Here is a 12,542-nt window from a genome sequence, read left to right on the forward strand (position 1 = left end):
ATTGTTTGTAGATTTTTTGATGATGGCCTTTCTGACTGATGTGAGGAGATAACCTCATTGCAGTTTTGATTTGCAATTCTCTAATTATTAGTGATGTTGAGCATCCTTTCCTGTGTTTGTTGGCAATCTTTATATATGCTTTGGAGAAATGTCTATTTAGGTCTTCTGCCCATTTTTGGATTGAGTTGTTTGCTTGTCTGATATTGAGCTGCATGAGCTCCTTGTATATTTTGGAGATTAACCCTTTGTCAGTTGCTTCATTTGCAAATATGTTCGCCCATTCTGAGGGTTGTCTTTTCGTCTTGTTTATGGTTTCCTTTGCTATTCAAAAGCTTTTAAGTTTAATGAGGTCCATTTGTTTAATTTTGCTTTTATTTCCATTTCTCTAGAAGGTGGGTCAAAAAGGATCTTGCTATGATTTATGTCATAGAGGGTTCTGCCTATGTTTTCCTCTAAGAGTTTTATAGTGTCTGGCCTTACATTTAGGTCTTTAATCCATTTTGAGTTTATTTTTGTGTATGGTGTTAGGAAGTGTGTATTTCATTCTTTACATGTAGCTGTCCAGTTTTCCCAGCACAACTTATTGAAGAGGCTGCCCTTTCTCCATTGTATATTATTGCCTCCTTTATCAAAGATAAGGTGACCATAGGTGCATGGGTTTACCTGTGGGCTTTCTATCCTGTTCCATTGATCTGTATTTCTGTTTTTGTGCCAGTACCATATTGTCTTGATTACTGTAGCTTTGTAGTATAGTCTGAAATTAGGGAGCCTGATTCCTCCAGCTCCATTTTTCTTTGTCAAGATTGCTTTGGTTATTAGGGGTCTTTTTTGTTTCCATACAAATTGTGAAATTTTTTATTCTAGTTCTGTGAAAAATGTCACTGGTAGTTTGATAGTGATTGCATTGAATCTGTAGATTGCTTTGGGTAGTATAATCATTTTCACAATGTTGATTCTTCCAACCCAAGAACATGGTATATCTCTCCATCTGTTTGTATCATCTTTAATTTGTTTCATCAGTGTCTTATAGTTTGCTGCATACAGGTCTTTTGTCTCCTTAGGTAGGTTTATTCCTAGGTATTTTATTCGTTATGTTGCAGTGGTAAATGGGAGTGTTTCCTTAAATTCTCTTTCAGATTTTTCATCATTAGTGTATGGGAATGCAAGATATTTCTGTGCATTAATTTGTATCCTGCTATTTTACCAAATTCATTGATTAGCTCTAGTAGTTTTCTGGTAGCATCTTTAGGATTCTGTATGTATAGTACCATGTCATCTGCAAACAGTGACAGTTTTACTTCTTTTATGATTTGGATTCTTTTATTTCTTTTTCTTCTCTGATTGCTATGGCTAAAACTTCCAAAACTATGTTGAATAATAGAAGTAAGAGTGGGCAGCCTTTTCTTGTTCCTGATCTCACTAGAAATGGTTTCAATTTTTCACCATTGAGAACAAAACCCACAATTGGCTGTGGGTTTGTCATATATGGTCTTTATTATGTTGAGGTAAGTTCCCGCTATGACTACTTTCTGGAGGGTTTTTATCATACAGGGGTGTTGAACTTTGTTGAAAGCTTTTTCTGCATCTATTGAGATTATCATATGTTTGGTTTTTTTTTAATTTTTATTTATTATTTATTTATTATGTTTTTATTTTTGGCTGTGTTGGGTCTTCGTTTCTGTGTGAGGGCTTTCTCCAGTTGCGGCGAGTGGGGGCCACTCTTCATCGCGGTGCGCGGGCCTCTCACTATCGCGGCCTCTCTTGTTGCGGAGCAGAGGCTCCAGACACTCAGGCTCAGTAGTTGTGCTCACGGGCCCAGTTGCTCCGCGGCATGTGGGATCTTCCCAGACCAGGGCTCGAACCCGTGTCCACTGCATTGGCAGGCAGATTCTCAACCACTGCGCCACCAGGGAAGCCCCTATCATATGTTTTTTATCCTTCAGTTTGTTAACATGGTGTATCACATTGATTGATTTGTGTATATTGAAGAATCCTTGCATTCCTGGGATAAACCCCACTTGATAATGGTGTATGATGTTTTTCATGTGCTGTTGGATTCTGTTTGCTAATATTTTTGTTGAGGATTTTTGCATCTATGTTCATCAGTGATATTGACCTGTAGTTTTCTTTTTTTGTGACATATTTTTCTGCTTTTGGTATCAGGGTGATGTTGGCCTCGTACAATGATTTTGGGAATGTTCCTCCCTCTGCTATATTTTGGAAGAGTTTGAGAAGGATAGGTGTTAGCTCTTTTCTAAATGTTTGATAGAATTCGCCTGTGAGCCATCAGGTCCTGGGCTTTTTTTTTTTTTAATTATTATTTATTTATTTATTTATTTTTGGCTGTGTTGGGTCTTCGTTTCTGTGCGAGGGCTTTCTCCAGTTGCAGCAAGCAGGGACCACTCTTCATCGTGGTGCGTGGGCCTCTCACTATCGTGGCCTCTCTTGTTGTAGAGCACAGGCTCCAGACGCACAGGCTCAGTAGTTGTGGCTCATGGGCCTAGTTGCTCCGCAGCATGTGGGATCTTCCCAGACGAAGGCTCGAACCTGTGTCCCCTGCATTGTCAGGCAGATTCTCAACCACTGCGCCACCAGGGAAGCCCTGGGCTTTGTTTGTTGGAAGATTTTTAATCACAGTTTCAATTTCAGTGCTTGTGATTGGTCTGTTCATATTTTCTATTTCTTCCTGGTTCAGTCTCAGAAGGTTGTGCTTTTCTAAGAATTTGTCCATTTCTTCCAGGTTGTCCATTTTATTGCCATACAGTTGCCTGTAGTAATCTCTCATGATCCTTTGTATTTCTGCAGTGTCAGTTGTTACTTCTCCTTTTTCATTCTAATTCTACTGATTTGAGTCTTTTTCTCTTATTGAGTCTGGCTAATGGTTTATCAATTTTGTTTATCTTCCCAAAGAACCAGCTATTAGTTTTATTGATCTTTGTTATTGTTTTCTTCATTTCTGTTTCAGTTATTTCTGATCTGATCTTTATGATTTCTATTCTTCTGCTAACTTTGGGGGTTTTTTGTTCTTATTTTTCTAATTGCTTTAGGTGTGAGATTAGGTTCTTTATTTGAGATTTTCCTTGTTTCTTGAGGTAGGATTGTAATGCTATAAACTTCCCTCTTAGAACTGCTTTTGCTGCATCCCATAGGTTTTGGGTCGTCATGTTTTTATTGTCATTTGTTTCTAGGTATTTTTTGATTTCCTCTCTGATTTCTTCATGATCTCTTGGTTATTTAGTAGCGTATTGTTTAGCCTACATGTGTTTGTACTTTTTACAATTTTTTTTTCTGTAATTGATATCTAGTCTCATAGCATTGTGGTCAGAAAAGATACTTGATACGATTTCAATTTTCTTAAATTTACCAAGGCTTGATTTGTGACCCAAGGTATGATCTATCCTGGAGAATGTTCCATGAGCACTTGAGAGGGAGGTGTATTCTGTTGTTTTTGGGTGGAATGTCCTATAAATATCAATTAAGTCTATCTTGTTTAATGTATCATTTAAAGCTTGTGTTTCCTTACTTATTTCCATTTTGAATGATCTGTCCATTGGTGAAAGTGTGGTGTTAAAGTCCCATACTATGATTGTGTTACTGTTGATTTCCCCTTTTATGGCTGTTAACATTTGCCTTATGTATTGAAGTGCTCTTATGTTGGGTGCGTAAAAATTTACAATTGTTATATCTTCTTCTTGGATTGATACCTTGATCATTACGTAGTGTCCTTCTTTGTCTCTTGTAATTGTCTTTATTTTAAAGCCTATTTTGTCTGATATGAGAATTGCTACTCCAGCTTTCTTTTGATTTCCATTTGCATGGAATATCTTTTTCCATCCCCTCACTTTCAGTCTGTATGTGTCCCTAGGTCTGAAGTGCGTCTCTTGTAGAAGCATATATATGGGTCTTGTTTTTGTATACATTCAGCCAGTCTATGTCTTTTGGTTGGAGCATTTAATCCATTTACATTTAAGGTAATTATTGATATGTATGTTCCTACTACCATTTTCTTAATTGTTATGGGTTTGTTATTGTAGGTCTTTTCCTTCTCTTGTGTTTCCTCCCTGGAGAAGTTCCTTTAGCATTTGTTGTAAAGCTGGTTTGGTTGTGCTGAATTCTCGTAGCTTTTACTTGTCTGTAAAGCTTTTAATTTCTCCATCGAATCTGAATGAGTTCCTTGCTGGGTAATCTTGGTTGTACATTTTTCCATTTTATCACTTTAAGTATGTCCTGCCACTCCCTTCTGGCTTGCAGAGTTTCTGCTGATAGATCAGCTGTTAGCCTTATGGGGATTCCCTTGTATGTTGTTCGTTGCTTTTCCCTTGCTGTTTTAATATTTTTTCTTTGTATTTAATTTTTGATAATTTGATTAAGATGTGTCTTGGCATGTGTCTCTTGGATTATCCTGTATGGGACTCTCTGCACTTTCTGGATTTGATTGACTATTTCCTTTCCCACATTAGGGAAGTTTTCAACTATAATCTCTTCAAATATTTTCTCAGTCCCTTTCTTTTTCTCTTCTTCTTCTGGGACCCCTATAATTCAATGTTGGTGCATTTTAATGTTGTTTCCAGAGGTCACTGAGACTCTCCTCAATTCTTTTCATTCTTTGTTCTTTATTTTGCTCTGTAGTAGTTATTTCCACTATTTTGTCTTCCAAGTTACTTATCTATTCTTCTCCCTCAGTTATTCTGCTACTGATTCCTTCTAGAGAATTCTTAATTTCACTTACTGTGTTGTTCATCATTGTTTGTTTGCTCTTTAGTTCTTCTAGGTCCTTGTTAAATGTTTCTTGTATTTTCTACATTCTATTTCCATGATTTTGGATCATCTTTACTATCATTACTCTGAATCTTTTTTCAGGTAGACTGCCTATTTCCTCTTCATTTGTTTGGTCTGGTGGGTTTTTACCTCGCTCCTTCATCTGCTGCATATTTCCCTGTCTTCTCATTTTGTTTAACTTACTGTGTTTGGGGTCTCCTTTTCACAGGCCGCAGGTTCATAGTTCCCATTGTTTTTGGTGTCTGCCTCCAGTGGGTGAGGTTGGTTCAGTGGGTTGTGTAGGCTTCCTGTGGTGGGGACTTGGGCCTGTGTTCTGGTGGGTGGGGCTGGATCTTATCTTTCTGGTGTGCAGGGCTGCATCCAGTGGTGTGTTTTGCGGTGTCTGTGAACTTAGTATGATTTTAGACTGCCCCTCTACTAATGGGTGGGGTTGTGTTCCTGTCTTGCTAGTTGTTTGGCATGGGGCGTCCAGCACTGGAGCTTGCTGTTGGGTGGAGCTGGGTCTTAGCGTTAAGACGGAGGTCTCTGGGAGAGCTCTCACTGTTTGATATTATGTGGGGCCAGGAGGTCTCTGGTGGTCCAATGTCCTGAACTCGGCTCTCCCACCTCAGAGGCTCAGGCCTGACACCAGGCCAGAGCACCAAGACCCTGTCAGCCACATGGCTCAGAAGAGAAGGGAGGGAAAAAAAGAAAGAAAGGGAAATAAATAATAATTTTTAAAATTATTAAAATTAAAATATAAGAATAATTTTAAAAAAACAAGAGAGCAAACTAATAAACAAATCCACCAATGATAACAAGTGCTAAACACTAAACTAAGATAAACATAAAAATAAGAAACAAATCAGTTGCAGACAGCAAACCTCAAGTCTACAGTTGCTCCCAAAGTCCACTGCCTTAATTTTGGGATGATTCATTGTCTATTCAGGTATTCCACAGATGCAGAGTACATCACGTTGATTGTGGGGATTTAATTTGCTGCTCCTGAGGCTGCTGGGAGAGATTTCCCTTTCTCTTCTTTGTTCGCACAGCTCCTGGGGCTCAGCTTTGGTTTTGGCCCCACCTCTACATTTAGGTTGCCCTCAGGCATCTGTTCCCACCCAGAAAGGACAGGGTTAAAGCAGCGGCTGATTACGGGGCTTTTGCTCACAAAGGCCAGGGAGAGGGAGGGGTTACAGTAATTATAATTGGAATGCGGGGGGGAGCCTGTGGCGGCAGAGGCCAGCATGACGTTGCAACAGCCTGAGACGCACCATGTGTTCTCCCAGGGAACTTGTCCCTGGACCACAGGACCCTGGCTGTGGTGGGCTGCACAGGCTCCCGGAGGGGTGTGGATAGTGACCTGTGCTCGCACACAGGCTTCTTGGTGGCGCAGCAGCAGCCTTAGTGTTTCATGCCCGTCTCTGGGATCCGCGCTGATAACCTCGGCTCGAGCCCGTCTCTGGAGCTCGCTTAGTTGGTGCTCTGAATCCCCTCTCCTCGCACACCCAAAACAATGGTCTCTTGCCTCTTCAGCAGGTCCAGACTTTTTCCCGGACTCCCTCCCGGCTAGCTGTGGCACACTAGCCCCTTCAGGCTGTGTTCATGCCGCCAACCCCAGTCCTCTCCCTGCGATCCGACCGAAGCCCGAGCCTCAGCTCCCAGCCCCGCTCGCCCCGGCGGGGGAGCAGACAAGTCTCTCGGGCTGGTGAGTGCTGCTCGGCGCCGATCCTCCGTGCGGGAATCTCTCCGCTTTGCGCTCCGCACCCCTGTGGCTGCACTCTCCTCTGTGGCTCCGAAGCTTCCCCCCTCCGCCACCCGCAGTCTCCTCCCGCGAAGGGCCTTCCTAGTGTGTGGAAACCTTTCCTGCTTCACAGCTCCCTCCCACTGGTGCAGGTCCCATCCCTATTCTTTGTCTCTGTTTTTTCTTTTTCCTTTTGCCCTACCCAGGTACGTGGGGAGTTTCTTGTCTTTTGAGAGGTCTGAGGTCTTCTGCCAGCGTTCAGTAGGTGTTCTGTAGTTGTTCCACATGTAGATGTATTTCTGATGTATTTGTGGGAAGGAAGGTGATCTCCACATCTTATTCCTCCGCCATCTTGAAGGTCCCTCCCCACCCGAGTTCAGCTTTTTTAGATTCCATGTATAAGTGATATTATACAGTACTTGTCTTTCTCTGACTTATTTCTGTTTCAATTCCATACCATTTTCCCTTATCTTTTCTATTCCCTTTCAATCTCCAGTGCTTTTGCCCAGGTGTCCCTCTGTCTAGAATGCTCTTTTGCCCTTTAGTGTGACTTCCTCGGTGAGGCCTTACTTGACTCTCATGGGCTTAGTGAGTTGGGATCCCTTCTCAGATTCTACTGTAACATGTGCCATCACTGCAGTGATCACAGGTTTTACAGCCATCTCTTCATACAGCTGCTTTCTCCAGTCAGTGCTAAGTCCCTCAAGAGCAAGGTTTATATCATAGCCTTTTTTATCACTGGCACAGAGTACAGTTTCACCTACACATGATATTGTCAGACGTTTAAATTTTGCAAGTCTGAAGGCCGTTAAAATGATGTCTCATTGAAGTTCAAATTCTTCTAATTACTAGACATATTGTACATGTTTTGGGCCATTCTTGTTATCTCTTCTGTGAATTTCTGATTACAGTCTTGTCCTTTTTCCTATTGCTTTGTCTTATTGATTTACAGGAATTCATTATATCATTATATATTCTGATTTCATTATATATGAAATCCTTCATATGTTATACATACATTTAAATATAAAATACCTTCTCCATCCCTGAGGCTTCTTTTCTTTCTGCTTATGTGACTTTTGTTATACAAAGCTCTTATTTCACCTTACTCAATTTATCAATCTTTCCTATTTTTATGAAAACTTTTACTACTGCTAAATCAGACATATTCTTCTATATTTTCTCTTGAAGATTTAGAATTTTTACTCTTTATATTTAGGTCACATTTCAAAGAGGTCACTCCAGTAATTGTTTCTGAATTAATAAAACAAAGTAAGTTCAGCTCTGTACTTGAAACACCTGATCCTTGGGAAGTTGGGGGAAAGCGCTAGGATCTGGCTTTGTCTCTGTGTAAGACAGCTTTTTCTAGGTTCTGCTATGTAATAAACAAGCTCCAGGTCCTAGCTTAGAAAACAAATATTTGTCACTCATATTACACATTAGCTGTGGCTCAACTGTGGCTCTGAGACTCTGTTCCAAACTGTGGGTAAGTTTCAGGTCTGATTATTATGGAATCAAGCTGAAGGAGCAATCTCTATTTGGTTGCTGCATACTGGTCTCATGGTGGAGGGACAGAATAAGGACAGTGGAAACTTTCAATGGCTCTAAAAGCTTCTGCTCAGACATAGCAAACAGGTCATTGGGCAAAGTAAGTCACATCATAGACCCAAAGTTAATGGAATGGAGAGAATATTTTGTCCACAAGGAAGGATGACAAGGTAAGAACGGCATGAAAAATTACCATAGCATCTCCTCTCAAACCTACATGACCACTGGTCTGTTAGTGGTATAGAAGGCTGGTTGTGTATTTGTTAAAGATCATTCAAAAATGGAACTTAATATCCACTGTAGGTTCCCTGGAAGTGTTGATGTAGTACAACAGGCAAACTTTTTGTTGGCATCCTCACGTTAGCCTACCAGCTGTGGCTCTTCCACATGTTCACTGCTGGTGCAAAGGAAGGTGAGATCTCCTCACCCCATGCCTTGAACCAGTTCTACATTCCAGTATGGCCAAGGCTCAACCATCACATGCTGGTACCCTGAGCCCCACCCTGGCCAGGCTAGAATTGGCCCCAGAGCAGCAGACTGAGTGAAGGGGATAATCAGATACGGAGAAAAAAGAAAGAAAACCACAGGTCCCATTGGCAAGGGAAATGCTGTTTGGCCTCCACAGTGTGAAACAGTTGTTCTGTAGTTTGGCTTGGCTGATCTTGGCTTCACCTGCATCCATCACCTCCACCTGGCCAGCCTGTCTGTAACAACAGGTAATGTGGATAGGCATGCCTGAGCAGTCATATGCCAGTGTTCTCAATTCAGCTTCTCAAGACCTAACCGAAATAGCAGCACCTCCCTCAAAGCAGCACAGTTGGCTGTGCATGACCACACTCTGTCCTCGATCATTTGAATGGAATCTGAGCTCGCCCTGGAATGCATGGGATGTGCAGAAAGAGCCCAGCAACATGGTTCCTACAACTATATGTCCCAACCACAGCAGAAAGGCATGTGGGATAGAAATATGCACTGCAGGGTGTGGGGAGCACACAGGGATCTGCATTTGTCTGCTCATTCTCTGCGTTAAACAGCTCAGAGGATTCAGCCTAAAGAACCCTTATGACATGCTGTAAGCATCATGGCCCATTGATCAAGCAGTGCTTCTCTAAGTGTAGTCCCTGGTGATCCCTGGATCCACTGACTGGGAACTTGTTAGAAATGCAAATTCTCAGGTTCTACCCCCATCCTTGCTATGTCAGAAACACTTAAGATGGCTCCAATCCATCTGCATTTTAACAAGCCTTCCAAGTGATCCTGATGCACACTAAAGTTTGAGAACTTCTCTATCAAAAGGTAAACTTGTCCTTGGGTTCACTCCAGCCTTAATTCTAATTTTGGAGAACATTTGTGCCCTAGAGGAAAGGCACTTTGATTATAATCCCCAACAAAGACCCAAATCAAAGTTTCCCATTGGCAATCATCACCATTAGGTACAATTCAATCAATATAATCAACACAAGGCAACAGACATACTTCACAATGAGAAGAGGAGGTAGCATAGCAAAGCAGATACAAGCATGGGATATGGGGGTGAGATTTCCTGCCTTTGAATCCCAGCATCACTACTCTTGTATGTGACCTTGAGCAAGTTACTTAAAACTTTTAATGCAGTTTCTCCATCTGTGTAATGGGTATAGTAATAATATCTTCTTCTTATTGGTGTCAGGCAGCAGTTCTCAAAGTGTGACCCTCAGACTGGCATCATCAGCATCACCTAGAAGTGTGTTAGCAATGCAGATTACCAGGCTCCACCCCGACCCACTGCTTAACAAATCACCCCAACACTTAGCAGCTAAAAACATCAAGCATTTATAGCTCACTTTCTGTGTGTCAGAAACCTAGCCACGCTTGCCATATGGACCTCATCCCAGGGCTGCCTCATGGCAGCTTCCTCTCCCAGCGCGAGTGATGTAAGAGAGAGTGATAGAAACCACAACATTTTTTATAACTTTATTGCAGAAGTGGCATCCCATCTCTTTTACCATATTCTATTCTTTAAAAGCAAGTCAATAAGATCAGTTCACACTCAAGGGGAGGGGATTACACAAGAGCATGAATACCAGGAAGGAAGATAATTGTGATGTCTGCTGCCACGGTTACTAAATCAGAAACCCTGGATGTGAGGACCAGACCCCTGTGTTTTAACAAGCCCTCCAGATGATTCAGATACACATTTTTTTTAAAAAAAAGTCAATGGGATGATGGAGACAAAGGACCTCACACAATGTGTGCCACATGAATATTCAAGACAGGTTATCTATTTAGGTTATTGTTATGATTCCTAAACTTTCTGCCTGCATCCAAATATCAGGTGTCATAGAGACTAGGGGTTCTCAAACTTACCTGAACCTTAGAATCACTGGTGGAGCTTTTAACTCATGATGCAAAATCTTCAACCTAGACAATTAAATCAGAATCTCTAGGGATGGACCCAGGCATCAATATTCTTTAAATCTCTCTTAGAATATTACCAACATGCATTTAAGATAAAGAACCACTAGATAGACTCAGAAAACAGGAAAGTAATGCCTTTCTTCTCTATTAACCTACCTTCTTGGAGCTAGAATACTGGCAAAAGAATCACTGATGTGTGGTTAAAAATCAAAACAAAATAATCAAACATACAAACAAGTAAATAAACAATGAGGCTCTGAGGTGCATATCTTGTAAGTTACTTAGCATCCTTCCTGCCCCCTTGTCCTACAGCCCCTTCTCATTTTAATCTTGCCTCTGGAGAGGCACTTTGCCATCCTGCCAATTGAGAAAGTAGAGGTAGGAATGTACGTGTACTGGCACCATGACACGTGGCTGAGATGCTGGGCTGGTGTCCCTTACAAATCAGAATGTTGGAAAGGACACATGTGTTCCCTCTGGCCTTGAAGGAAAACATGCAGTCACTTAGCTCCACCTGAGACAGCTGGAAATCAAGCTGCAGGCCAGGAGGGGCCAGGGCCGTCAGCCAACACAGAATCTGGAGGGATAGGACATCTCTTGCCATGAGGTCTCTAGAGAACTGAGCTCAGCCAGTTTGCCCTTCTCCTCATCTGGCAGAGCCCTGAGTCTGCCCATTCCTGGCCCCAAATCTCCCCTGACACAGGGCAAACTTATGTAAGGGCAGCTGCTCCACTCCACCAGCAGAGCCTGGAAGAGATCAGCTGAAATACCAGCTCTCTCCCAGCTCCCTCCTCCAGCTCTCCCTCAAGGGATTGAACTTTGGGAATCCACGCTCTGGTGGCTCTGGTTAATATCATCATCCAGCTGTGCTGACCAGGGTATTGTCAGATGCTCAGATGCCGCTCCAGAATATTCTTCTTGGAAGCTCCCATCAGAAGGCTAATTTGATCAAAACGCTACCTTTCTCAGGACTGTTTAAATAGAAGCAAAGAAGACAGAAGAGGGGAAAATTCTGTTTAATTAAAAAATAATAATATTAAACCTCCACTCCCACAGTTCTCATTAACCAGCTCAATCTTTCATGACTCAAGAACGAAAAACACTGCTGACAGCTGTGGGGCAGCGGGAGCAAAACAGCCTTGGGGGTGGGGAGAGGACAGTGGCAGGACCACAGACATCGTGAAGCTGAGCAAAAGCTACAGCTACAGAGCGCTGGTTCCCCTTCCTGCTCTGACACTATGTCACCTTGGCAGGTCCCTTTGTGCTTCTGTTCTTCAATATTTAAAAATGGAATTACTATAATTCTAAGGGTTGTTTGAAGATTAAATAAGATGATGTATGTAAAAGGACTTAGCAGTGTTTGGCACAAAGTGAGTTTCTTTTCTAGGATAAGAAAGGGAGAAAAGGGCTTCCCTGGTGGCGCAGTGGTTGAGAATCTGCCTGCCAATGCAGGGGACACGGGTTCGAGCCCTGGTCTGGGAAGATCCCACATGCTGCGGAGCGACTAGGCCCATGCACCACAACTACTGAGCCTGTGCTCTAGAGCCCGTGAGCCACAACTACTGAGCCCACATGCTGCAACTACTGAAGCCCACGCGCCTAGAGCCCGTGCTCTGCAGCAAGAGAAGCCACGGCAATGAGAAGCCCGCGCACTGCAATGAAGAGGAGCCCCCGCTTGCCGCAATTAGAGAAAGCCTGCACGCAACAACACAGACCCAACACAGCCAAAATAAATAAATAAAATAAATAAATAAATTTAAAAAAAAGAAAAAAAGGGAGAAAAGGAGCAAGAGAAGAAAGGGGAGAAAGGGGAGGGGGAGGGGAGGAAGAAGAGGGGGAAGGGGAGGAGGAAGAGAGGGGGAGGAGAGGAGGGGAGGGGGAGGGGGAAGAGGGGGAGGGGGAGGGGGAAGAGGAGGAGGAAGAGAAGAAGAGGAAGAAGGCAAGCAGGCAACAGTAAGAAGGTTGTCCCTGGCTGGAGTGGAGACCCCACAAGCATCAAGAAGCAACCCAGCCTGCACTCAGATTGGAACACAGCACATGAGCCATTTCTGCCCTCACCCATCTCCAAAGCAGACAACCCTAAACGATCCCGTTC

Source organism: Balaenoptera musculus, chromosome 15 (assembly GCF_009873245.2).
Source record: "Balaenoptera musculus isolate JJ_BM4_2016_0621 chromosome 15, mBalMus1.pri.v3, whole genome shotgun sequence".
Lineage (NCBI taxonomy): Eukaryota > Metazoa > Chordata > Mammalia > Artiodactyla > Balaenopteridae > Balaenoptera > Balaenoptera musculus.